Genomic DNA, 26,281 nt, shown 5'->3' with positions numbered 1-26,281 from the left:
AGCATGTGGATCTGCTCAGCCCTCCAGAAAGAAGACAGCTGGTCCCAAGGGAGGAAGGACTTCCTTTCCATCTCATACTTAAAGCCCAGCTGTCATTGGGAGCAGAGGTTCTACTTCAGGCTCTCACTAATAGAAATGAATTATTCAGGTTAGTGCAAGGCACCACTTGAGCCTTCATTGATATAGCAATGAACACCAGAGGCCATGCCCTATGTCAACTTGTGGAGTCAGTCTAACACTAAGTTCAGTTAATGCTTATGTCCTGAGAGGTGGGCTAGAATAAAACCCCAGGGGGACCCAGGAAAAAGGCCTCCTATGGATGCCAAGACCCTGTGGGGAACATAAGAACAGCCCTGCTGGATCAGGCACAAAGCCCATCTAGTCCAGCATCCTGTTTCACACACTAGCCCACCAGATGCCTCTGGGGAGCCCACAAACAAGAGGTATGTGCATGTCCTCTCTCCTGCTGTTGCTCCCCTGGAACTGGTATTGAGAGGCATCATGCCTCTGAATCTGGAGATGGCCCATAGCCACTAGACTAGTAGCCATTGATAGACCTGTCCACCATGAATCTGTCTAAACCCCTTTCAAAGCCATCCAAGCTGGTGGCCATCATCACCACATCCCATGGCAAAGAATTCCATAGATTAATTATGCGCTGTGTGAAAAAGTACTTCCTCTTGTAAGTCCTAAATTTCCCCACCTTCAGTTTCATGGGTGACCCCTGGTTCTAGTGTTGTGAGAGAGGGAGAAACATTTCTCTCTGTCCACCCTCTCCACTCCATGCATAATTTTATACACCTCGAGCATGTCTCCCCTTAGTTGCCTCTTTTCCATGGAAAAGAGCCCCAGACGCTGTAGCCTAGCCTCAAAAGGAAGGTGTTCCAGGCCCCTGATCATTTTATTTGTCCTCTTCTGCACCTTTTCCAGTTCTACAACATCCTTCTTAAGATACAGTGACCAAAGCTGTACACAGTACTCCAGATGTGGCCACACCCTAGATTTTTATAAGGGCATTATAATATTAGCATTTTTATTTTCACTGCCCTTCCTAATGATTCCTAGCATGGAATTAGCACACATAGAAGCAGTGTGCTGCAATCCACTTTTTAGAATATGTATTTGTAAAACCCAAGGGAAAGAGTTGTGGTATGCAAGGACAAGGCAGTGGCGTGGAATCAGGAGTATTAATAGTTTAATTAGATAGATATTATTTACAGAGAGGCAAATGCAGACTGCTTTTCAGTGCTCTTGCTGCTGGCTATTTGTTAGTCCCACCTCTTCTCTAGGACTGAAACCACCCTGAGTCACTTTTGGAAGGGCGGTATAGAAAGCAAATAAAATAAAATAAAATAAAATAAAATAAAATAAAATAAAATAAAATAAAATAAAATAAAAGTAACTAAAGCCCCATTCAAAAGCTGGCCTGGATCAAGGAATGGATTAACCAAAAACACCACTATATTATTACTACTTCTACTAACAACAACATATTTAATATAGTGCATGTTTCATCTTTGGAAAATAATGCATTCCAAAGCAATAGTCCAGACTTTGCAGTCATTCCCTTAACATTCATGAAAAATGTGGTATCTAAACCACTGGGGGGTATTAATTTAACCCTCATCTGAAATCATGATTTTTTATGAACAAGCTCCCAAGTAGTGCCATTCATTACACTGGATGCCCCCCAGCCTTTTCAGGCCACAGCACCCACAAAAATTTAATTTTTCATTCCAAAGGAGTACAGCAGTGACCCCCATACCCCAAGCATGGCGCTTGTGTGACTGCAAACCCAATGAGAATGTGAATTGTTAGTAAAGAAAAATTTACATTTCAAACCCCACACTAATGAGGATCTATATTCAAGCTCACCAACTTGCTCTTTAATGGATTCTTTTTAAAAATGCTGTTGAATTAGTATGTTGAGAAGCATATTTTAAAGCATCCAAAACACTTTGAGCTCTGAATACCACTAAAACAAATAGATAGTTGTTACCTAAATCAAAGATAAGCTTTTCCATATTGTTCCAGTAAACTTTCTTAGAGCATCTGGCTTCTTGTATGATACAGGTATATTGGACAAAACAGTTTTAAATACCTCCCCCCGCCCCCATTACATATCTGTAAAGCCTTCATAGATTACAGAACAAGGCCCTCTCGAAATAAACACTGTGATATATCTTCCTTATGAGGGTTCCCTACAACTTCAGATTTCATGGAATCTGAGTTAACAGTAAAGGAGCCACAACTAGTCTGTTTTGGACATTTTATTCGGTGGTTCCATTTTTCCTAAGCATCACAGAGTATTTAGTCCAATACTCTATACTAAGGCAGACTTCTCCATACCCAAACATTTCTAAAATTTCAGTCTTCAACCAACCCTCTCTCTCTCTCTCTCCATCTTACTAGAACCTATTTGACTCACTATCATATTTTAAATTCACCTAGTGAGAATGCATACTTGAGATCTCTTGATAGTTAAGGCATAACTCGTCCATTCTAAGTGATCCTGAGCATGTACCTTTGTTTAAGAACACAAGAGCTGCAGTGGATCAGATGAGCTCCAGCATTAATGCAAGAATCCCAGCATTTCCAGAAATAACAAAATGTGTTCATTATTAGAACAGCAAATACAGAGCAGAAGAGATACTTCTTCAACATACTCTAAATGGTATCAAATTTATGTAAGTCATATTACTATTACATTGTAGACAAATCTAAAAATCAATGTAACCCAATTTAAAATGATTGTATTGGGAAATATAATAACACAAATAGTATCTATAAAAAGAAAAGGTCACTATGCCATCATTTAAGGGTCACTGTTATAAGTAACGATAATGGATTAAGTGCAGCGAAAACCTGAGCAATAAAGCAAGCATTCTGAGAAATTTTAGTTTGTTTTTGGAAGATTAGCACAAGGGGCTATTTTACTTTTAAGATGTATCTGACAAAAACAGAATAAATTTATGTGTGATGCCGAGATATGGGCATCACCTGGGAAATTTCCCACCCTTTTTGCTGAAACCCTCTTTCCCCACTCCTCTCCACTGAGTTCCCTTAGCTCCACCCATCTGCTTCTCTTAACTGCTCACAAACATTCCATCCCACTGACTACCATGGGGGCAGTTTGGGGGGATTTTGGCCCTTTTAAGGATTTTTCTTCATATTCTTAGGAAACTGACATATCTGTGGATCACACCAAGGCTGCCAGTACCTTCCACTTGCCCATAGGCACTCCAATTCCCCATCCCAAAGGATCGTAATGTTTCCAGCTCTTTCAGAAATAGTATATATATTCACCAGATGCCCTAAAAATATACCTGATAGAAGCTAGTTGACATTTCATTGGCTCAGAAACATTAAGATGCCCTTGCAGAGAAATGGATTAGAAAATACGATTGAATGTGACCCAATTCCACCTGGGCAGGTTAAATGAAAAATAAATGAAAAGCTTACAGATGTTAATATGCAATAGGATATAAAGATGGCAAGATCCTCTCAGTGCTCCCCCTTTCTAAAATGCATATGTGAAATATTATTTGAATGAGAAAGTGGTATGAATAAAGTTTTGAACTGCAAGTTTAAGGCTTCATTAATATATGTTTTCTAGAGATTGCTATGGAGCAGCAATAATTCAAGAAAAGGACATGCTAATGGGGAATTAATATAGTAGAAGGTTTGAACAATTATGGATCTTCCCATTATTTAACAAAAATAACTTGTAGAAAACAATAAAAACTGGACAAAATAGTCAAGGAAAATCAGTTTGCCTACTATCTACCTTCATATTTCTTTTTTTAGATTGTGAGCCCTTTGGAGACAGGAAGCTATTTTATTTATTTATTATATCGTTGTAAACCCCTTTGGGAACTTTTGTTGAAAAGTATATAAATACTTGTCATATTTGTATTCATACGGTGGCTTGGTGAGAGTCATAATGTGAATAAACAGACAATACACTAATTTAACTTGCTATCTTCATTGTCTTGAACCTCACTGGAACAGCAACAAGTACATCACAGTCACGGATTTTGCAATTGTCAAAGATTCAATTCAAGGGTGACCCTTTGAAGTGTCAAAATCATCATAACTAGGCGACCCCGTACAGAGCATCTGTGCGTTCTTTGGGGCTAGCGGTTACCTCTCCCCTCCCTTCTGCCCCAGTCTCTGCTTCCAGGCCCAGCCACCTCTCCTCCCCACTGCCACTTCTGCCCCCCCTTTCTTTCCCCCCTCCTGGGCCTTGCCTCCGTGGCCAGGCCGGGCCCGCCACCTCTGGCCTCCATGGCCAGGCCGCAGCGGTGGCAACCAATCCTCCTGGGTGCACCTCAGCCAATCAGGTGTGTCTGCTGCTCAGCCAATCAGCTCAGCTCTGGGATGCATATTCTAAGGCACACCCAGAAGAATTAATATAATAGATGACCATGCCATATCAAGAATGAAGAAACACAGACTATGTTTTCCTAGCATCCTGATCCTAAATACAGGCTTTACTTGGAATTAAGCCCACTTGATTTCAGTGGAACTCACTTTAAAGTTAAGATTAGACTGGGTCACTCACCTGTCAGGTCTGTCACATCCTCAGAGCCCTTCAGATATTACAGGCATAGGCTACAAATAATAATGTCTTGCTAATAAAATAAGCACCTTTCTTTTTGATAAAATAAATGCTTGCACAACATCACCTCACTGGACAATTCACTCCCCATCCCTAAGACCCCACATGCGCATTCATAATGGCCTGAGAGGCCGGGACTGGAGAAAGAGGGACAGACACATAGATTGCATGACTGTATATGGATGAAATTACTGGATCCAATCCGATACCAATGTGATGAACACAATTATTAAACTGTGCAACCAATAATTGTACCAACCCAAATTGTTCGATGTATCAGTATCAGGTTAATGGGTTCCGGAGAAGCAGGCAAATCTCCCCTCCCCTTTCATATTTCTGCTTTGCTTAGAATTTTTCTTTAATTGGAGGCTTGGAGGAAAGCCCCTCTTAGGACAACTTTGTCCCCCAAAGTGCAGGCTAATATCTCCCAGGGTGTCTGATAAGAAGGCACAGGCAGGGCATTGGAGGTGTGTCGCTTTTGAGAAGCAGCAATTGTGTAATGAAACACTGAAGTCCAAATGGGTAGGGAAGTGAATAGTTTTTGAGGAGCAGCAGTTGTTCCAATGGCATGGACACAGAAGCACTCAAGTATGTATAGAGTTTGATACCGCCTGATACGATACAGAAAATATCATTTCTGAACTGTTTGTTGCTGTTGCTGATCTGTTTGGGGTTTTATTGTTTTTATATGTTTTTAAACTCTTAAATAGAGATGTAGTATTTTTATATCTAATTTTAATATTTGTATCTTTAATTGTGTAGTTTAATTGTGCATTGTTTTTAGCCTACTTTCCAGTAAGCTTATGAGATCACCCAGCATTCTGTGTGTGTGTCCTTGTCTCCCCCCCACCCATCAACTACGCAACACTTGGACCAATATGAACCAAATCAGGTAAAGTTGTAGGGACACACAGGGACACCGCAACGGCATAGTTTGTGATGATGTCATCCACCCTGATCCAAGATGGCAGACATGTCAACTTTGGGGGTGCAAGTGAACTGCGCCTTATGAACCGCGTAACCGATTTGAACCAAAGTTGCTACAGCTGTAGGGACACATAGGAACACCTCAATGGCGTAGTTTGTGATGATGTCATCGCCAATTCAAGATGGTGGACACATCTGAGGACTGTCTAACTGATTTGAACCAAATTTGGTATAGTTGTAGTGAGTTACTCACAGGGGCACCTCAATGGTATAGTTTGTAATGATGCCATCCACCCCGATCCAAAATAGCAGAACCTTTGAGGTGCAAGAGATCTAACTTGTGGACCTCGATTTGAACCATATTTAGTCCAATTGTAGAGACAGTGAAAGGAAAGTAGGCTGATTAGTTCTTACTAGAACAACTTGTAATTATATTGTAAGCTGCCCAAGGCAGTTCACAATATTATTTTAATGAAAGGTGGTATACAAATTAAACAATCAATCAATATAAACAATTATATGAACCTCCCGCCAAGCACTGTGATTGAAAGGGAGACAAATCATGGCAGCATGAGCAGTTGCAAGCATGAAGAAGTATTGAATTGAAGCAGGGATGTCAGTCTCATAACAGCTGTCTCCCCCTCCCCACCTCAGCATTTCCTATATATGGCACATTACAGATTCAGTGACAAGCAAGTTTGTTACACTACCAACAGAGAAAAGCAGCATGAAAATAGCTGTGCCATTTTAGCCGTGCCAGGTAGATTTCAGTAGATGATCCCCGCCCCAGCAGCCGTGATGGGGGGCGGGGGATGCAGACTCCTGCCACCATTTGGAGCTCCGAATGCTTCAAAGTTCCCTGAACGGCGTCAAAGAACTCCAACCCAAACTAGGCGTTTCTAGGTCAGAATATCCCTGATACCCTCTGACCTGGTCCATCTGGGGCTATGTTTGACCTCCCCAATCCAACACTGCACAGATCTAATAAACTGTCATTTTTTATTGCTGTCTGCATCTTTTTGAATATGCTTCAAGTTTCTCTTTATTCCAAGAACACAAGCCTCTTTTCTGTGCAGTTCTTGACCTATTTGGTTCTTGACCTATTTGGTTATCTGGTGGGTTGGCTTTTTTGTCCCCTATTTTTCTTTTAGCAAAACAAATCTTTTTCTCACAAAGCATTTTCATTTTATAGGGCATGAATTTTTATGGGACAGTTCCCAGCACAGAAGTAGTAGGAAAAAATTGATTCAGAGTTAGTCTTATATCAGGCTTTGCTTATTTTACTACATTTCTAAGTTTGAGTTATTGTTCTTTCTTTGTAGAGGCTGATCAGACCTTTTCATTCAGGCCACTTGCATTGCAGCTCATTCAATGGAGAATGCAAGATTTAGAACTGGTGTAATACAACAAGCACTGAACTCCTATTAGTGTAATGTCCCAGTCACTGATCACTTGCTTTCTCATTCAGGTTGGTATGCAATGCTGTATTATTTGACCTCTCTCTTGGTGTTTGCATAGTTCACATGAATTGCTTTAACCGGGTGGTGGTATTTATCTACTGTTTATTTAGTTTACTTTCTTACACATATATTGGTTTTTTTCTACTACACATATGTAATACCCAGTGTTTGTTTTAGGGTTAAAATAATTAACCCTGATGTGAAAGATTTCATAGCTCTCTGGAAGTCATTTTTATCCCTTTTATTTGAGTGTCAAATACTGTATATAATAAACTTCTCCTGCACAATGCAACAGCAAAGCCTTTCCTAGTATTTGCTGTAATGAGAACACAGAGTGAAATTTTGCCATCTCTGCATCCATTTTTCTATCCCTTGCCTATAGAACCATCTACATACACTTTAGAAACCCATGATGAGCCATTTTAAAATTAGAGGTCACCATTTGTACTCTTCACTTCTGTAGTAGAAAGCAAGGCAGTCATTTTCTTCAGAAACTTCTCTTTGCTTTTCTTGGTAGCTACCAGGCCTCTATTTCTTTCACCTTGTCACCAGAATTCATGCCTGTGCTTGTGCAGAAAATTTGGATTCAGATTCGGCCCAATCTGAATTTGACAATATCAGGTTTGGATTCTGTGGGCTCTTGCAATGTTGGATATCAGATCGGATTCAAAAATCGACTGAAAATTCTGACTTAAATTTGGATTCCTCCCACCCACCCACATAGTGGTCAAGTTCTTGCTTGAAACAAGCCAGATTTCACCATTTGTAGCCATTCTTTTTTTAAAAAAATTCAAAAATCCACCAAAAATCAGGGGATTGTCCAATTCTCTAAAAATTCACTACAGGGGACCCTCGGAGGTTCCTCTCAGTTAAGGCTGGGCCACCCAGTGTCAGGGTGGAAACAGGCTTTCTCCCCACTCCAGCTGTGTTCTAGGGATGTGCACGAATCACAATTCCAACAGCAATTTGCAGCACAGACCCGGCACCTTTAAAACGAAGGAGAGAGAGAGGTCCATACCTGCTCCTCTGCCACTCGCCGCAGCTTCCTGTTTTGGCAGCACTCCCCCCAGCTACCACCACATGCCCATCACAAAGTGCCGGGGCTGTGCTGCGAATCACTGTTTGGATCATGATTTGTGCACATCCCTATGGTGTCCCTGAGTACACCCCTTGACTTTCTCCCATATCAGCAAATAGCTGCATTCAGGGACATCACTAGAATGGCAGCTAAACCTGCTTCTGGTGGCCCATTATCTGAAGTGAAAGGCAGGTTTTGCTCCCTCTCAGCTGTGTCTCAGATTCCAGACCAGGCTTTATCCGAAAGAACTCAACATGAGCCTTGTGAACTAAGTCACTCCCTATTCAACACAAATCTGTCCTCCATTCAGTTTCTTGGTGGTGCAAGCTAGAGCAGGATGCTAACGCTGGGTAGAATGCAGGGAACGGGCTTATATAGATACATTTCAAACATTGTAATTCCTTGTGGGGAGGGGGGATAGTTAAAGCTCTCTGGGACTTGTTCTCCTCAGAATAAATCTTTGTGCACAATTTGGAATATGCTGCTGCCTTAATGTACAACTCTTTGCAAATTACACTAATCTCCAGCAGCTACTACTGGCATTTCCTTTAGTGAGACAAATGGGTCAAAACTGAATCCACATACATCCTTTTTTTTTTTTTTGGCATCCTATGCTCCCTCAGTCAATAACATTAGTCCATGACATTAACTAATACATCATACAGATATAAACTATTTTAAAGTTGTAAAACACAAAAGGAATAATCTGATGTCATTAATTCTTTTATTCTCTCCAGTCTTGCAGTTTAAAAATAGCAAGTGTTTTTAAACCTATGAAAGTAAATTAAGGATGAAACAAATAAAAGATTTAGCTGATATAAAAAGCCTCTTCCAGAACAATACCATATATGTCATGTTTGATCAAATGAGACATAACTCCTTGGGCGCGAGGAACAGATTCATATGAGACTCTTTTCTTTATAATGTAATTACTTCCCTGACTGTTTTGTTCTAACTAAATGTTCCATAGCACATCATCAAAGAAAATACTGCCAGAAATAATGACTGGAGGGAGAGGAGAGGAAAGTGAGGAGTAAAAAGTACCCATTCTGTTTTGCTCAGTAAGAGTTCACTTTCTACACTCTTTAGGAATATTTAAGGCTTCAACCATAGTTCATGGCCACATGAACATGACATGCCACACACCCCATCCTGACCTGCCTTTGGGATGTGCTGGAGTAGGGAGTAGAATACCCTTGCTGCTGTTTGCCTCCTTTAAAAAAAAAAAAGCATGCCACATGTACAGTTCCACACAGGAATTGCAGCAGAAGTCTTCCAAAAAGCTAATATAAGACTACAAATCCTTGAAAACATCAAGAAAAAGAAACTTTTAACATGTATTTGGTTGGGGGTGGGAATGGAAAAGCACATTGATGAAATGAATGAAATGTGATTGGGGATAGTGAAGCTGTGTCACTGTTCACAAGTTATGTCACAAATGGTATGCAGTTACGTGCTCATGTGTAGGGATGTGCATGAATCACAATTTGAGGGGTGATTCATAACACATCCCTCAGACTTTTAAAACAAAGGAGAGCCAGGTGCATACCTGTTCCCCTGCTGCTCGATGCCAGTTCCTGAATTGGTGCCCCTCCTCCCAATTATCTTGGTGTGCTAGCGGTGCTCTCCCCCAGCTGCCCCGATGCGATGCCAGCACGCACGTGGCCTCTGTGCATGTGTGGAGGCCTTTTACATGGTCAGCATGGTTGCTGACGACACAAATGGCTGCTGCGCATGCATGGAGGCCACATGTGTGCTGGTGTCACATGGGGGCATCTGGGGGAGAGCACCACTGGTGCACCAAGATAGCTGGGAGGAGCACTGCTGATTCAGGAAGTGGTAGCAAGTGGCAGAGAAGCAGGTATGAACCTGCTTTCTTCCATTTTAAAGGAGCAGAGGATGTGTTACAAATCACCCTTTACCTGGCAGGGGAGACACCATGATCATGAAGGTGGTTTTCCCAGGGTGAGGATCATCCATTGCACTCCAGGTGTGCTGAACTCTGTGATTTCCCCAAATGCGGGAAACTCAACTGCATAATTTGTGGTAGATTATGACAGATGAACTGCCATATTTTGCACGGAATTTACAATGCTAACAAATGCTTTTTCTGCAAGAGGCATTGCATTTTTCCAGGTACTCAACAGAATGATTTACCCTAAGGGTAGACATGCAGATTGAGTGCAACAACTTAAAACAAAACACAAATTTACTTTTTATACAGAACCCCATCCCCAATTCTTCAGGGTGAACTTTAACTTTTCATTAGGCATATCTTAAACTCAGTTGGTGGAACTTCTTGTTATAAGTATTTACCTAGAGCTTTTCAACAAAAAAGTTCCCCAAGCAGTTTACACAGAAAAATAAATAATATAAATATAAATAATATATTCAGTTCCAGGGCATTAGATATTGTTAGCTTACAAGCAATTTTATATGTGCTGTCTGAGTAATGGACATAGCAGAAAGAACTTCAATCCTGTAGCTTACAGATTTTATATTGCCTATCAGTTTATCAAAAGATGTGAAATGTGAAGCTGTTATTAAATCTGTGCTTTTATTTTTTAAGTTGGGAAATACCTACGGTTGGATACAAGTTTTTTTATTGTTGAGAATGGTATGAGAGAGTAGGGGCATATGTTTCGGATACAAAACGTTTTGGGCCCAAACCAGGCCAATTTGGCTGTTTTGTAGCCAAAACAAAACACCCAATGCTCAAAACAAAATTTTTTGTAGCTAAAACAAAACACCCCTGTTTTGGATACAAAACGTTTTGTTGTTTCGGCTGTTTCAGAACTCCATGTTTCGGGTGTTTCAGAACTCCATCACGAAAAGTCTTTCTCCTTCAGTCTCCATTTTGAGTTTTGACATCTGTTTGAATTTCCGGCTCTTCCAGCCTGCAGATTGGCCAGCGAAAGCACGGGCTGATCTGCTGGCAATTGCCTCCTTATTCCTTTTAAGGAAATTTAAGGGTAAAATTTACCCTCATTGGCCAGTGGGGCAGTGTGCATTTACTGCCATTGGCCAGTGGGGAAGTGTATTTCATTGTTGTTGTTCCACACTGTTGTGTGTAGATCAATTGCATTTCTGGGGGGCGGGATGTGGATGTGCATGACCTTTGGAAATCTGCCTGGTTCTTTGCAAAGCTCTGCTGTTGTTGATGTGCGATGTTGCTGTTATTTGGGGTCGATTCAAGGCAGAAAGGGGGGCTTTGGGGGCAGGTGCGGAGCCAACCAAGCGGCGGCCTGCGTCCAGCCCCGCAGAGTGGCCCCCTCCAATATACCCGTGCGCGTGACATCATGTACATAGGTGCATGACTCGGGCTCCGGAGGAACCCAGAGCGCACTCTCCCCCCCCACATGCCTGGGCTGCCAAGAGCCTGGGCAAACTCTTTCCCAGTTATTTCAGGCAGCTCCAACTGCCCAATAGAACATTTTTCCTTTCCTCTCTGGTGGAAGAGAAAGGGGAAAACACCCTATCAGGCAGCCGACACTGCCTGAATTGACAAGCTGAGAGCTCATTCGGGCTCTTAGCAGCCCAGGCCACGCCCCCTTGTACTTGACAAGGGGGTGTGGCCTGAGCTGCTGAGAACCCAAACAAGCTCTCAGCTTTGTTAGAGGTTGTTGATTTTTACCCACAATAGGTAAAACAGCAGAGCACTAAGGAATGAGCACACACTCCAGTTACAGAGTAGGTAGCAGAGGATGGTTTGGATATTGCAGCTATTTAGAGAAAACACATGGAGATCCTTGTATGACTAAACACTAAATATTTATTGGTTAAATACACTTAGATAGGAAAGACCTATATCTAATCTAAAGGACTACATAATGGATAGGTAAGGAGAGAGAGAGATGTTTCCATCTGCTCTCTAGGAGGAAAGGAAGGATTGTGACTCAGCACAGGAAGTCCTGCAGAGTCAGTTCAAGGGTCATAGAGTAGGGACAGACAGGGAGACCCTGACTTACTGTCTCTACTCCCCATGCCCCTAGTGGTCATTAGGACAGTTGGTGCAAAAAGTCGATGCACTGGACGTTCATCTCCAACAAGCTTGTCATTTCAGGCAGTGTCTGCTGCCTGATAGGATGTTTTCCCCTTTCTCTCCCACCAGAGAGGGAGAGGAAGGGAAAAACGTTCTATCGGGCAGTTGGAACTGCCTGAAATAATTGGGAAAGAGTTCACCTAGGCTCTTGGCAGCCCAGGCATGGGAGGGGGAAGTTCGCTTTGAGCTCCTATGGAGCCCGAGCCATGGAGCTTAGTGGCCTTTCCCCATTGGCGGCCTGGGTTCTTTGAGCCCTTTCGCTCAATGGTGGCTCCGCCCCATTTGGGGGCAGAAGAGTGGGTCAGGTGGTAGTGCCCCAAGGGGTGCCTGCCACAACCCAGATTCCAAAGGAATTGGGCAAAGGGCTGATTTCTTAGGAATTGTTGAAGTTTATGGTCTTTAAGGTTCCCCCCCCCTAGGAAATAATGGAGGTTTCAGCAGACCCATAACTCCACCTAGGGGGCACTGGGGTGGCTGGGAGTGAGTGGTGGTGTAGTGCACATAGGGTGCCAAGCACCCGCATGGGTTGCTAACCCATGGGGTGCTGGGTTCTGTTGTTTCTGAGGTGTTTTGAGTGTAGATTCTCTGTAGCAAATGAGATTTTCAATGACAATCCACTCTCATATGCTACCAGACAATCTACACTCAAAACATCTCAGAAACAACAGAACCCAGTACCCCATGGGTTAGCAAAGCACGGGGGTGGTTGGCACCCTATGTGCTCTATACCACCACTTGCTCTGGGCCACCCCAGTGCCCCCCCAGGTGCAGTTATGGGGCTGCTGAAACCTCCATCATTCCCTATGGGGAAGAACTTTAAAGATGCGTAAACTCCAATAAACCTTTAAAAATCAGTCCTCTGCCCAATTCCTTTGAAATAATTCTGGCAGTTTCCTTGCCCCAACTGGGCTCTACCACCCACCCTACTCTGGGCCACCCCTTTCCCCCTGATGTGAAGCTATACTTTTGCTGAAACCTCCATTCTTCCCTATGGGAAAAATCTTAAACTTCAAAAATTCACCAAAAATCAGCCCTTTGCCCAATTCCTCTGAAATTTGGGTGGTAGCTTCCATCCATTGGATACTACAACCCCCACCCACTAGTTTTGCCCCAGGGCCAGTTTTTTAAATCCAAAACATTTCAGATCCGGATTTTGCAATTTCGAACAAAGAACCAAATTAGGGTGTTTCAGATTGGCTGATTTTGAACAAAGAACAAAATGGGGGTGTTTCGGATTTGGACCAAAAACAAAATGGGGGGGGGACGCAAAACCCTATGAGAGAGGCTGTATTGCCCAGGATGTTTCATTATTTATTCTGGTAAACTAATGTTTCAGGTTTTGTACTAAAACCTCTTTTACTACAGAGGATGGTGTGATACAAAAGAAACGTATGTGCACAACAAAGACTCTTAACATACCCCTTTCAATTATCTTAAAATTTATGTCTGTCTCCAGCCAGGTTGTTACACAGGATGCAGTCTTGAAGCGAATGTCCTATTGACTTCAGTTTGAAATATACAGTATGGGCTGCAGAATGGTAGCTTAATTTTTAGTATTTACCAAAAATCCTTTGTAGCATGAACATTTACCTAGAAATTATACAAGAAATTTTGTGAAACTTTATCCTGCCTTAAGAAGGAAAAGTAAAGAAAGATGTAGGAGATTTGCTTTAATTTCCCCTGAGTTTTGTAATACTTCAGGACAGAAGTGGAAGTAGGTTTGCTATTTATTTTGCTCAAAAGTTGTGCAAATGATTGGTTGTAACCAAGCAACACAAGAGAGCTTGAAAGCTCTAAAAGAATCACCATGTACCCAGATTAATTAAATGTACAGTGAGTCCTGCTCCTTATAGACATCAGCAGGACAAGAAGAGATTCAGCACCTTTTAGATTGTGGTTATGGCTGTCTTGCAGACATGGGCAAAAGGATCTTGCTTAGATGCATGGCTCACATCTTAAGAGATGTCAGCAGCTGGTGTTTCTGCTTGGGATCTGCGTTTCTTAACAAGAGTCCTGTAATTCCATTGTGAGCTTTCTGTGAACACTTTACAATGCTGAAATAACTGCCTCATTTGTCAAAGGGCTATTATTGTAAATGAATGTGAGGAAGAATGGTGTGAAGGCAGAGGAAGAGTCTGTCTTGACTTGGAAAGCACATACTTTTATTTTTTTAAAGGAACACCACAGAATAATGAAGATGTTTCCACTACAGAGTGTTCAAATGTTCTAACAAGTACACAGGATAGCAAATTTATTATTTTCACATGAAGGTATTTTTTTAAAGCAACTTTCTAGTGGGCTGCAAAACATAAACTATAATGTCTTAACTATGGGCATTGTACTGAAGGCATCTAACTTAATATCTCATTAATATCTAGCAAGCCAAAGCAATTAGCCATTAATCTATTGTGATTAATGACGGCCAGAGTGCCTCACAATTTCTTTTCAAATGTGATCATAACTGCTTATAATTAGCACCAATCTTTAAACAGTCCCTCCACCTTCCAGAGAACAGAAGGTTCTGAATTCAGATGGCATTCTGTTATGTTTTCTGATTAAGTTAGGGCTGTTCTGCCTATTCTTTCCTGATTGAAGGGCTGTCAGAAGTTACAGATTGACGACTTCAGCCATTCTACCAACATTTCTCTGATAACTGTCCCAAAGGGCATTTTTTTAAAAAAATAAACAAATAAATTCAGCTATACCTTGAAATGTATTCTGAGTATCCTTTGATGTCGGACTATGAATTTTACACTACTCTGAAAAATGAACTGCTAATCAAATAATGAAATTCTAAACAGGAAAAAAAGACAGAATATGTAAGCGGCTTTAAATAAGGCTATTTCCAGATGGAGTTTTTTCTAGGTTACACCTAAGGGCTGACAACTGCAAGCCACACAGGAACTGAGTGCTAAATGAAAACAATGTCAAAATACAGGCTTCAACTTTCCCTATTTACCAGAGACACTCCCTAATTTCTGGAATCTGTCTCTGGTAAATCACTGTGCCTCTTATGTTCCTGTTTTTGCCTTGTGGGGATGCCAATTTTCATGGGAGTTGCTAGAGTTGTCGTTCAACTCGGCCCCCAGATGTCTCTAATGCACCTGAATGTAAACGGGTGCACAACATTAAGGAACTATGCAGTGCACAGTATACAGCGGGTGGAACCCAGCACTGTGGGTAGGGGACTTGGGCAGTAATCCTTGGTAAGAGAATTAGTTTCTCATAAGTATATCCTTATTTTCATCTGCAAAATAAAAGGAGGGAAGGAGAGAAGAGAGAGAGACAGACAGACCAGAAAGCTGCCACCATCTGGCTACCATGCCCCAACGGAAGTAGCCCCTCCCTCCCCCAACAGCCACAACAGAGCAACCAGAGACCAGTGGTCCCTGTAATTTTTTTCATCTTTGTGTGGAATGAATTTTGTTCTGGGCGGCTGTATCAAGGCGGTGTGTGTCCATGTGCATTCCAGAGTGGGGCCTTCCAGACTCAACCTGAATGGGATCTAAAATTGACTGAGCGGACATCAGAAAACTTGTGAGCGCATGCATGTGCGCATGCCTTAGAGGGAACAGTGCCAGGGACTATCTTGCTCTGAGGGGAGGGGAGACGAAAGAAGTGAGACTAAGGTCCATGTAAAAATGTAAATGTGTGGTTTGATATATTGTTCTTTATTTAAGTTTTTTGTAAACCGTTTTGGGAGTTTCCCCTGAAAAGCGGTATATAAATGATAGATAGATAGATAGATAGACAGACAGACATGAAGAAGGGTGATGGGCCTGGCTCATCTGCTTTGGTACTCTGGAATAATGTGATCTGCATGCCCTTTATTCCCTGCTTTCCATTGGTAGCATGCTTGTAGTCAGAGCCAGCGTGGTGTAGTGGCTAGAGTGCTGGACTAGGACCGGGAAGACCCGAGTTCAAATCCCCATTCAGCCTTGATACTTGCTGGGTGACTCTGGGCCAGTCACTTCTCTCTCAGCCTAACCTACTTCACAGGGTTGTTGTGAGGAGAAACCGGAGTATGTAGTACACCGCTCTGGGCTCCTTGGAGGAAGAGTGGGATATAAAATGTAAAAAAAAAAAAAAAAAAAAACACTGTACGCCATGCCTCCCAGGCTGCCTGATCATGCCCTCACAGGCACGTCCCTATTTTCATCAGGTATGGTTAAAAGGGCATGGTTAAAAGCCTTATTCAATAGCATGTTTAAGACTGTCCACATTAGTGCAGGGGGAAGGGGGTGGGGTTAACCTTTTCCTACCGTGTCATTTTGTTACTAAAAACTGCTCCCTTAAGTTGCTGTTGCCTCTGGAGCTGCAATAAATAGCAGTTGGGGGTGATTTGGGGCAGGAAAACAGCGCGGCAGAGGGAGGATTATCCTGAACTGGCTTACCCCTCCCCTGGATGCTTCTTGTTAAGGAAGATGTGGTCAGTCTTAAGCATGCGGTTTAAAAATGCTTTTATGTTTGGTCCTGAATTCTGCCCCCCCTTGTTAAACCCTGCTAACCCAAACGGCAAACTGGGAACTTGCAGAATCAACATAGGTAACACTGTTCAAAAGAAGTACCACTGCACAAAACACCACTACTGACTGCTACCTTTTTCCCTTCAGTGTCTGTTCCAAAGATTACTTTCAAATTCCTTTTAGTACTACATTACAAAACCAGCCCTTGCAGAAGCTGCCTGCCTTTGAAGGGACACACCCTGCAAACTAGAGTAAGGCCAAGTGTCCAGGACACAAAGAATGCACCAAATTCTTAAGCAGGATGGAAATTACCAAGGCTGTTCCGCAACAGAGCAGGTGGTGTTTTTTAGACACCCACAGTGGGCTGTGTGGTTCTGAACAGCCCACCTTACACCAAACAACATGTCAGTCAACCAATATAAATGACTGCATGATTTAAAAAATTACTTCTTACATTAAAGTATTGTTGATTAAGTGAGAACTGCAGGTTGGGGATCAAGGAAAAGAATAGGAGAACCATACTAATCACAACAGATTATTATTATTTTACATTTATATCCCGCTCTTCTTCCAAGGAGCCCAGAGCGGTGTACTACATACTGAAGTTTCTCCTCACAACAACCTTGTGAAGTAGGTTAGACTGAGAGAGAAGTGACTAGCCCAAAGTCACCCAGCTAGTATCATGGCTGAATGGGGATTTGAACTCGGGTCTCCCTGGTCATAGTCCAGCACTCTAACCACTACAACCACACTGGCTTTCTTTTAATGAAGATTAAAAATCACACGTTTTTATTTTGGAGGCACATGCTCGCTTAAGAGAAGAGCTTTCAGTATGTAAAAGAGAATCAAGCTTGCTTCATCCGAAGGCCTTGCAGGGGTTTCGGAATTTCATGTTACCACCTATATTTCTCTCTTCACATCCATCCTAAATTCAGCCACCTTTTCTGTGAAGCTTTGGATTTCTTCCCTTTTGGAATGTCATGTTACCACCTATATTTCTCTCTTCACATCCATCCTAAATTCAGCTACCTTTTCTGTGAAGCTTTGGATTTCTTCCCTTTTGGAATGTCATGTTACCACCTATATTTCTCTCTTCACATCCATTCTAAATTCAGCCACCTTTTCTGTGAAGCTTTGGATTTCTTCCCTTTTGGTTCTCTTCAACCAAACGAAAGCCAAAGTACAAACACATTACTGCATGTTCTCACATTCTCCCTTTGTTATCCTTGCTTCTTGCAGTTCTATATTCCCTCTGATGTATGTTACCCTACACATTACCTTTACCTTCTTCCCCCATCCTTCACTTTGTCTTGGGGTGGAGAGCTGTTTGTTTATTTGTTCATTCGTTCACAAAACTGCAAAGCACTATGCACATTAAGGGCAAATGCAAACACAATTAATTACAAAAACACATGTGTGAAAGGCACCATTTAAAAAAATGCAGTGTTGCTCAAAGCCACAGGACTGATGTGCTTTACAGAGTTTTGAGTGTGCATAAAACTTCTTTGGATTGTATTCAGAATGCCCAACTGAAATCAAGGGCCATCACCCTCTTTCCCTGTGATATCAGATACTGCCAGCAGTTGATTTTCACAGCTCCTTGAAGGGAGCTTTTCAGAGAGATATTACCACCTTTTTACCTGTGGTCCTCAGTGAGAGCACTGTTTGTGTTCTTCTGGTCCCAAATTGCATCCATGTCCTCTCCAACACTCATTTCTCTTTATTCAATGGATTATTCTGTTCCAGAACCCCAAATCAAGAAGTTCCATCTATAATAAATACACTGCCTGATAAAAATGTCTCTAGACATATCAATGTCAACTAAATATGCATACAGAGGGACAAGGAAGAAACTTCTCTTTACAATATACACTTTTTAAAAAACAGTATTGAAGTGCAACTGTGCTGTCTGATCAGTAAACAGAAATGAATACTGGAGTGTTCGGTGTGTAAATGCATCATTCAACTTTTGATATTTGAATTTTGGAGGAGGAGTGAAATTACAAGCAAGAATTTTGCTGGAATCAGTAATGAGTGCAGTAAGAAAATACATCCCCATGTGGTCAGCACTTTACATCACAAGAAAAAACATAACTTTCTGAATCCCAGCCAGCATCTCTGTGAAATTATAATAATTTGTGAGTCAAAGCAGTCATTTCATGGGAATTATACACAAATAAAGAGCTTGGGCAAATTCAAAACATGATATTTCCATGAGATTCCTCAATAGTTTTGCCTGTTTGACCGATACCACTAAACTCTTGGGAGTTTTATTCAGGGCTGCAGACCAGACAGCATTATGCTACAGAGGGAGTAGTATACCCTTGGATAAAATATGAATCAAAGCTTTCATTATGAAGGGAATTTACCAAAGTTATTTTCTGTCACTTGCCACAAAAGGGATTTTAGAAATAATGTTGGAATGGTGAGATGGAGAGACAAGAGGAAGATAAGCTTCAAGATGATATGTGTCTTTACATAACATGAAAAGTTATAGGAACTAGTAGCTTCTGAAAAGAAATTAAAGGGGGAGGGAGGAAAAGGGTAGTGACCAAACAGAACTGACGACATTGAAATCCCAGAATAAAAAGGTACACTAACAGTCTGATTCTATGCATGCTTACTTGGAAGTAAGTCTCACTGAGTCCATGGGACTCCAAAAAAGTGCACAGAGAATTGTGGCTAAACAGCCTACTCTATTATTTTGAACAACAGAAGGAGAGCAGAGGATTGCCTCCTGGTCTTCCAACAATGATGCAGGAGGAAACATTTGGCATCTTTGTGATATGTATTAGGTACATAATACATGAAATATATTAAGTACATTTTGGTAAAGAAGTGGTGAGTGACAGTAACTGGCTGACATGCAGACTAGCACTGTGCTGGTGCAATTCAGTGCCTGACATCCAGACTAATGCTGCACCACTGCATGAGGGGGAAGGACACTTCTTGACGATCTCCCCTTCACTCTGAAGCCCACTGTGCCTGCCAAAAATATGTCTCTAAAGGCTATACAACCTTCAGGGACAAACTTTTGGGAGGAACCGTGGGCTTTAGAGGCAAGGGGAAATAACTGAAAATTGCCCTTTCTCCTTCTCACAACAGTGCAGCATTAGTCTGGACGTCGGCCACTGTTGAACCAGCACAGTGCTAGTCTGGATGTCAGCCGGTTATTGTTACTCAACATGAGACTAATAGCTCATGATACTGGTCATCTAGTAATTTAAATTTAGAAGTTTTGGTACATTAAGATTTCTAATAGGCTTCCAATTTACTAACCATATGATTCCACTTTATTACCTACATTACAGGTGAAACTCGGAAAATTAGACTATCGTGCAAAAGTCCATTCATTTCAGTAATGCAAATTAAAAGGTGAAACTGATATATGAGACAGACGCATTACATGCAAAGCGAGATAAGTCAAGCCTTAATTTGTTACAATTGTGATGATCATGGTGTACAGCTCATGAAAACCCCAAATCCACAATCTCAGAAAATTAGAATATTACATGGAACCAAGAAGACAAGGATTGACGAATAGAACAATATCGGACCTCTGAAAAGTATTCAGTATACTGTGCTTGATTGGCCAGCAAACTCGCCTGACCTGACCCCATAGAGAATCTATGGGGCATTGCCAAGAGAAGGATGAGAGACATGAGACCAAACAATGCAGAATTGCTGAAGGCCGCTAATGAAGCATCCTGGTCTTCCATAACACCTCATCAGTGCCACAGGCTGATAGCATCCATGCCACGCCGCATTGAGGCAGTAATTGCTGCAAAAGGGGCCCAAACCAAATACTGAATACATATACATGCTTATACTTTTCAGAGGTCCGATATTGTTCTGTTCTTCAATCCTTGTCTTCTTGGTTCCATGTAATATTCTAATTTTCTGAGATTGTGGATTTGGGGTTTTCATGAGCTGTACGCCATGATCATCACAATTATAACAAATTAAGGCTTGACTTATCTCGCTTTGCATGTAATGCGTCTGTCTCATATATCAGTTTCACCTTTTAATTTGCATTACTGAAATTAATGGACTTTTGCACGATATTCTAATTTTCCGAGTTTCACCTGTATGTGGATAATAATTACAATTTGATCATTCATTACATGATAGTTGGTCAATTTTTAGCAAGTTCGTGATTATCTGCATTTGAATAGTATGTATTATAGCATAGTATATACAGTATCCTATGACATTTGTAATAAAGAAGAGGGAGAAATCAAAGGTTCCACCCCCCAAAACATAAGACTTATGCACGTTTACTCAAAAACAAGTTCCACTGTGTTCAATGGATTTTATTCCCATGAAAGAAATAGGACTGCAGCTTTAGAGCCTTAAAACCCAAGGCCCAATCCAGGAGCCAGAATCTGAATCTAGAGAGTTCAATCCCATTGATATCAGTAATGTTAAGAGTTTCAAAACATCAGTTTCATGGAAAACTGAACTCAAGCTCACAGCCCCAATTGCAGGATTGGACTTTCAATATTCAAGCAACTTTGATGGGTTATACACATTAACTCTGATAGCTGTCCCTCCAGCATAGATCTTTTGTGTATTGTAAATGGCTTTTGAAAATTAATTGCCCTTTTTGACAAAAATAGCAAAAGGGGTGAAAAACATAATAAGATTCATCTACCTGAACCTGTGATGATTGATGTCAATATACGATAAAGATATCCCCACATGTGGTGTGCGTGTGTGTATATATATGTATATATGGATGAAATGTCATCTTTGATATGCGCTGGTGCTCCTTATAAAGAGTACAGAATAAATCAGACCTTTAAAAAAACACAACTATCCCAAGTACTCAAATACCAAAAGATAAAGAAAGGAAGAGAAGATAGATCTAAGAATGTCTCAACACTTCTGAACTTCAGCATGCTGTCACAGACATGAACTTGCTCTTCCCCTTTTGGGCATGGGGAAAAATTAGTGGCAAGCCCAAGGTGCATAGACAAATTTAAGGAAGTGGATATGGTCAATATTCTCACTCCTTTGGTTCATAGTTGAAAAAATATTGCAAATTAAATTTTTTAAAGCCAAACCTAAACCTGGCTTAAAACAACATTCCAAATTCCTAGATGCAGTTCCAAGATGCAACTAAGTGTCTAGGAATTTTCCAGTCCTTCATATAGCCATGATTCAATAATTTTTAGGACATTTCCCTTAACATCACTTTGTGTGACCTAAGTAGAATTGCAAGGCCCAGTTTAGAGGGAACTGCAGCAGAAATGGCACCATGGGCCAAGGAGTCCTGTATATAGTGAACTGTGGTTTGGGGTATGTCTGGATGGACAGGGGGAAATCGTTTAGAGCATGGAATGGTGACGTGAAGAGAAGGGGTCTGGAGGGTAGAATGTTGGGGAAAGGAGACAGGATTTGACAATTGGGGGCATCAGTTGGAGAGATGAAAGTGGAGAGTAGATAGGAATTGTAGGTTAGGAGTAAGTTAGGAAATTGATTGGTTCATTTGAAACTGTGTCTTTGTAGAAAATAAAAGACAACGCAAGATACACAAAACTAGAAGTGAAGTAACTAGCACAGTAAGAACTATGACACCTGATGGAAATAGTTAGTTAGTTACTTGGCAACATAACAAATTTCCTGCTCCAGTGTACTAACAATGATTTGCAATCATAATTTAGGTGAGTGAATGCAGTATAATTTATCTGATTAGGCTCAACCCCCAACACCACTAAAGATTAATGGATGATTCTGGGCAAGTCACTGGTTTTGGTTGCAGTTTTCCATGTAGAAAATGAGAATAATGACCTCCCTCACAAGGATGTGACGAGAATCAATGTAACAATTGTGCAACAATTTACAGTTAAAGTACTACGGTATGGATGTATAGCAACATAATAGCGGTCCTTGTGGGACCCAGCTGATGAACTCTTATGTTTTGCCAAGGTTTTTTATCCAACAAAGAACCATTTTTAAAAATATACTGTCTCTTGGGGGAAATACAGTTGTAGTAATTCTAACAGCTGGTAACACAGAAGTAGGTCAAATATACATGTTTTCTAGCAATTTAACCCAGAGTCGTGCAGAATACCATAAAGTAGTTAAGTACTGTTATTTAACTCAGTATGTTATTTCATGCACAATACTTAGTTAGGTGGTCAAACATTCAATTGAGAGAATGCTCCCTTATAGCTGGTATTTGTTTTTCACAATGCATTTTTATGATACAAATAATAACCAAGCCAAGGTTCCAAGAGAAACTCTTCCCATATCCAGCACTTGCCTCTGCAGACAAGCACTGAATGTGGAGACACCCAGGGGAGTGGTCAGAGGCATAGCTAGCGGGTGTGCTTCCACGCCTCACCTTTCCCCGTGTTCAGTGAACATGAGGAGATGAGTTCTGAAGAGGGCTGTGGGACAGGGGGCAGGGGAAACTCCATCAAGACCTCTCCTGTAAGGATTCTATCTGCCAACAGTCCAGCAGGTCCTCCAAAACAGACATCAAATGAAGGGGAGGAGTCTGTTGGTTTGTTCTTGCATGGGAGATCTACATATGGAAGCCCATCCCTACTGAAACTGTAAACAATTTTATTTCTTGTAAGTGTTTTCTGTTGGAAGTGAAGGACTATGTGCTGTCTCTTGTCTCAATGACCGTGGAGGACAGACTAGTGAGTCAGAGGGCTAGAGGGTCAAGACATTGGTCATCTCTTCTTTATTGCTCTGACACTATCCCTTTGGAATGTAGATTGCTACTCTCAGGGGCACTTCCTTCCTTCCAGCCACTTCCTTCCTTCCTCTCTCTCTCTTTCTCTTCCCTTCCTTCTACCTTGCAACATGCAAGCTCCTCTCCCCTGCACCATGTGTACGGAGATCTGCATCTGCATCTAGCTAAATACAGTAGATAGATTAGAGATCCCATCTCCTCACTTTCCTATCTAGAATGGAGTTCTCTTATAAATACCACTGAATATTGATTTGAAACTATGAACTGGCTCCAAGTTACTTTACTCTCAGCATACATGCATGCCTAACTAAATTCCGCTGTGTTGTGCCTCTGTGCACTCTGCTATAATGAAAAAGGGTTTCTTTTACCAGAGAGAATTCCAAAAATTTCAGAGATCTAAATGGTGGAAAGGCAGGATAGAAATCAGTCAAATTATATATAACTAGTACCTAAAAACTGACTTCTAGGATTTTGGAAAACCATTCAAGGCCTGAAAGTAATAATCAGGGTGGGGGGGGGTGATAAGAAAAGCTTATAGCTGATGCAGATTATAATCTTAAAGTGTCAGTGTTGTTCAAGCATAATTTTTAAAATAAATAAATAAAAAGCAATTGTTTTGAATATATAAGGTGTTAATTCTCCTTTTCAATCTAGAAAATTAAGTATATCATATAGCCCTGCACTGCTTCTTCGACGCCTGCCAATTTTCTATGCCCCTTTCTATAACATTTCACTTCTATGTCCAAGTCCTGCAACCCTCCTTCTGACCATTTTTAAGTTCTCTCTCTGATTCTTTCATACCCTCCCCAAATGTCAGTTCACCACCAGCCTGGGCCAGTGACCGCCAGGAATCTGTGGCTCTTTCAGTCAGGTGGTTTAAACCAAAAAGACTGGGCTGGGCGATTATTTGTAACTGCCCCCTTGCACCATTGTCAGTGTTCATAAATTGGGGGCAGGACTTCTCTTTTGTGAGGGAGACAGGAAATTTTCTTTAACAAGACTGAAATTTTGATAGAGAAATAATATACTTAGTTAAGCCTACTTTTGCCAATTTTGAGTTCACTGCACTTCCTGTCTTTTGAATCTGCATAGTGGTTCCAAAATGTATTTCTGAGTGGGTGACTATCCTAGTCATATATTCTCTCTCTCTCTCTCTCTCTCTCTCTCTCTCTCTCTCTCTCTCTCTCTCTCACACACACACACACCCCATGACATGAGGCGAGACAATTCTAATATATGGCACTGATCTCACATCTTCCAATGATCTCATCCCACAGACATTGGACTATTACCATTGCCTTACAATTTCACTACATACTTTCATCAGAACAATTTTCATATTGAGCCATCTTCATTTGATTCAAAACTAATATTTACAATCGTTTTCAAACTCTTATTTAGAAGGAGCCAGTGTTCTAGACTATTTTCTCCTGATCAGTCCACTTCTGCTTTGTGTGCTGCCTCTCCTCTTCACCCTATGCCTCAACTACTTCCCACTCCTCAGCTTCATTCCTGTTCACATGTCCCTCTTTGCCATAAAGCAACAAATTCTGCAAAAGATCAAATACTATTTGAATGAAGTATGCAAATAAAACAAGTCTGTGGCCAAAAAAAAGTGCATTTTTTATTCACATAACTTATTTTTGAGTATAGAATCTGTATTTTCTTGATACAGAAATTGGATTTCCCCTCTTATTTCTTAGCAGCATAGTATATAGGCTGTAAAAAAATAAATCAGTTCCCCATTGATCAGTCAGTGAGTATGGAAGACTTCCAAGTACATTTTAAAATCTTTTTTTTTTAGGAAAGAAAAAATGTCCTTCCATTGTGTAAAGCTTCCTTTGTTTTATAGGCTCGCTCCTGTATCATATTTACTACTGTTATTACTTCGAATAATATCTAAAAGATCCTAAGAAGGGCCCTGCTGGATCAGACCCAAAGTTCACCTTGTGCAGTATCCTGCTTCTCACAGTGGCTATCTCACAGTGAAAATCTTCTCACAGTGACATTCTTCTCAGATGTCTCCGAGAAGCCCACCAGGGGCACTTGAAGGCAACTTGCCTTCCTCCCGTTTGGTCCCAGCAACTGGCATTCTGTACTAGCATGCCTATTAACATGGAGGTTCTATGTAACCATTTTGGCTAAGAAGCCAATAATAAAAGGTTTGCCTGAAACTGGGAATCCATCATGTTAGACTGCTGAAAGGGACTCTTAAGGAGAATGTTTGGCAGAATCAACACACACACAACCAAAATTGACTCAAAAACTCATATGAAACACACAACAGGAACTGTGTTGAGATTTATAAATTAACTGGCTCTTGTTCTTCCATTTGTAGACAATGAGAACTGGTCCAAAAAGAAGACAGAAACACACTATACCACAAAGAACTTTGGCATGTTCTCTTTTAGAAATGAGGCTATACCAGACGCTTTCATCCGATTCCCAAACGTTCAAAGGGAATATTTAGATTTCTCCTTATGGTCTAGTCCCTTTTAAATATAGAAGCTAGAGATTAAGGTCTCATCCAATTGAGGACCAAACATCCTAAAAGGAGTTTAGTGCATTTGGATATGGGGTTTTCGGTTTGGCTCATTTCTGATTTTGTGATGTTGCTCTCCTTTTGCGACCACCAAAAACAGTGAAATCACTTAAGCTCTGTCTAGGGCACATCTACACAACTTCGGCCCTCCTGTTGTTTTTGGACTACTACTACTCCTGTCATCCCCAGCCACAGTGGCCAATAGCCAGGGATGATGGGAGTTGTAGTCCAACACATTCAAGAGGGCCAAAATTGTGTAGCCCTGATCTAGGGGCTTGATGTTTGTGGTAGAAATTTTGCCAAAGAACTGAGCAAAGAGCCAAGATTAAATATAATTACAGTATATTTTCAAATGTCATACATCTAAGTATTCTCCAGTCTTTCATATGACTCTAGTCTTTTGGGATTTTAACTGCTTGCAAGGTATGGGGGTGGA

At 41.2% G+C, this 26,281-nt stretch overlaps 1 protein-coding gene and 1 non-coding gene across 7 annotated transcripts in view; one reads left to right on the top strand and one right to left on the bottom strand.

Moving 5' to 3' along the window:
- Nucleotides 1–26,281, bottom strand: part of SPATS2L (spermatogenesis associated serine rich 2 like) — a 189,627-nt gene that overhangs the window by 98,119 nt on the left and 65,227 nt on the right. The window lies entirely within an intron of this gene.
- Nucleotides 10,001–10,161, top strand: LOC128341409 (U1 spliceosomal RNA). Its single transcript, XR_008314412.1, has one exon. It is a non-coding gene; the product is annotated as a U1 spliceosomal RNA (small nuclear RNA).

Source organism: Hemicordylus capensis, chromosome 1 (assembly GCF_027244095.1).
Source record: "Hemicordylus capensis ecotype Gifberg chromosome 1, rHemCap1.1.pri, whole genome shotgun sequence".
Classification (NCBI taxonomy): domain Eukaryota; kingdom Metazoa; phylum Chordata; class Lepidosauria; order Squamata; family Cordylidae; genus Hemicordylus; species Hemicordylus capensis.
The sequence above is the reverse complement of the archived record's forward strand: the minus strand, read 5'-3'. Positions and strand labels throughout refer to the sequence as shown.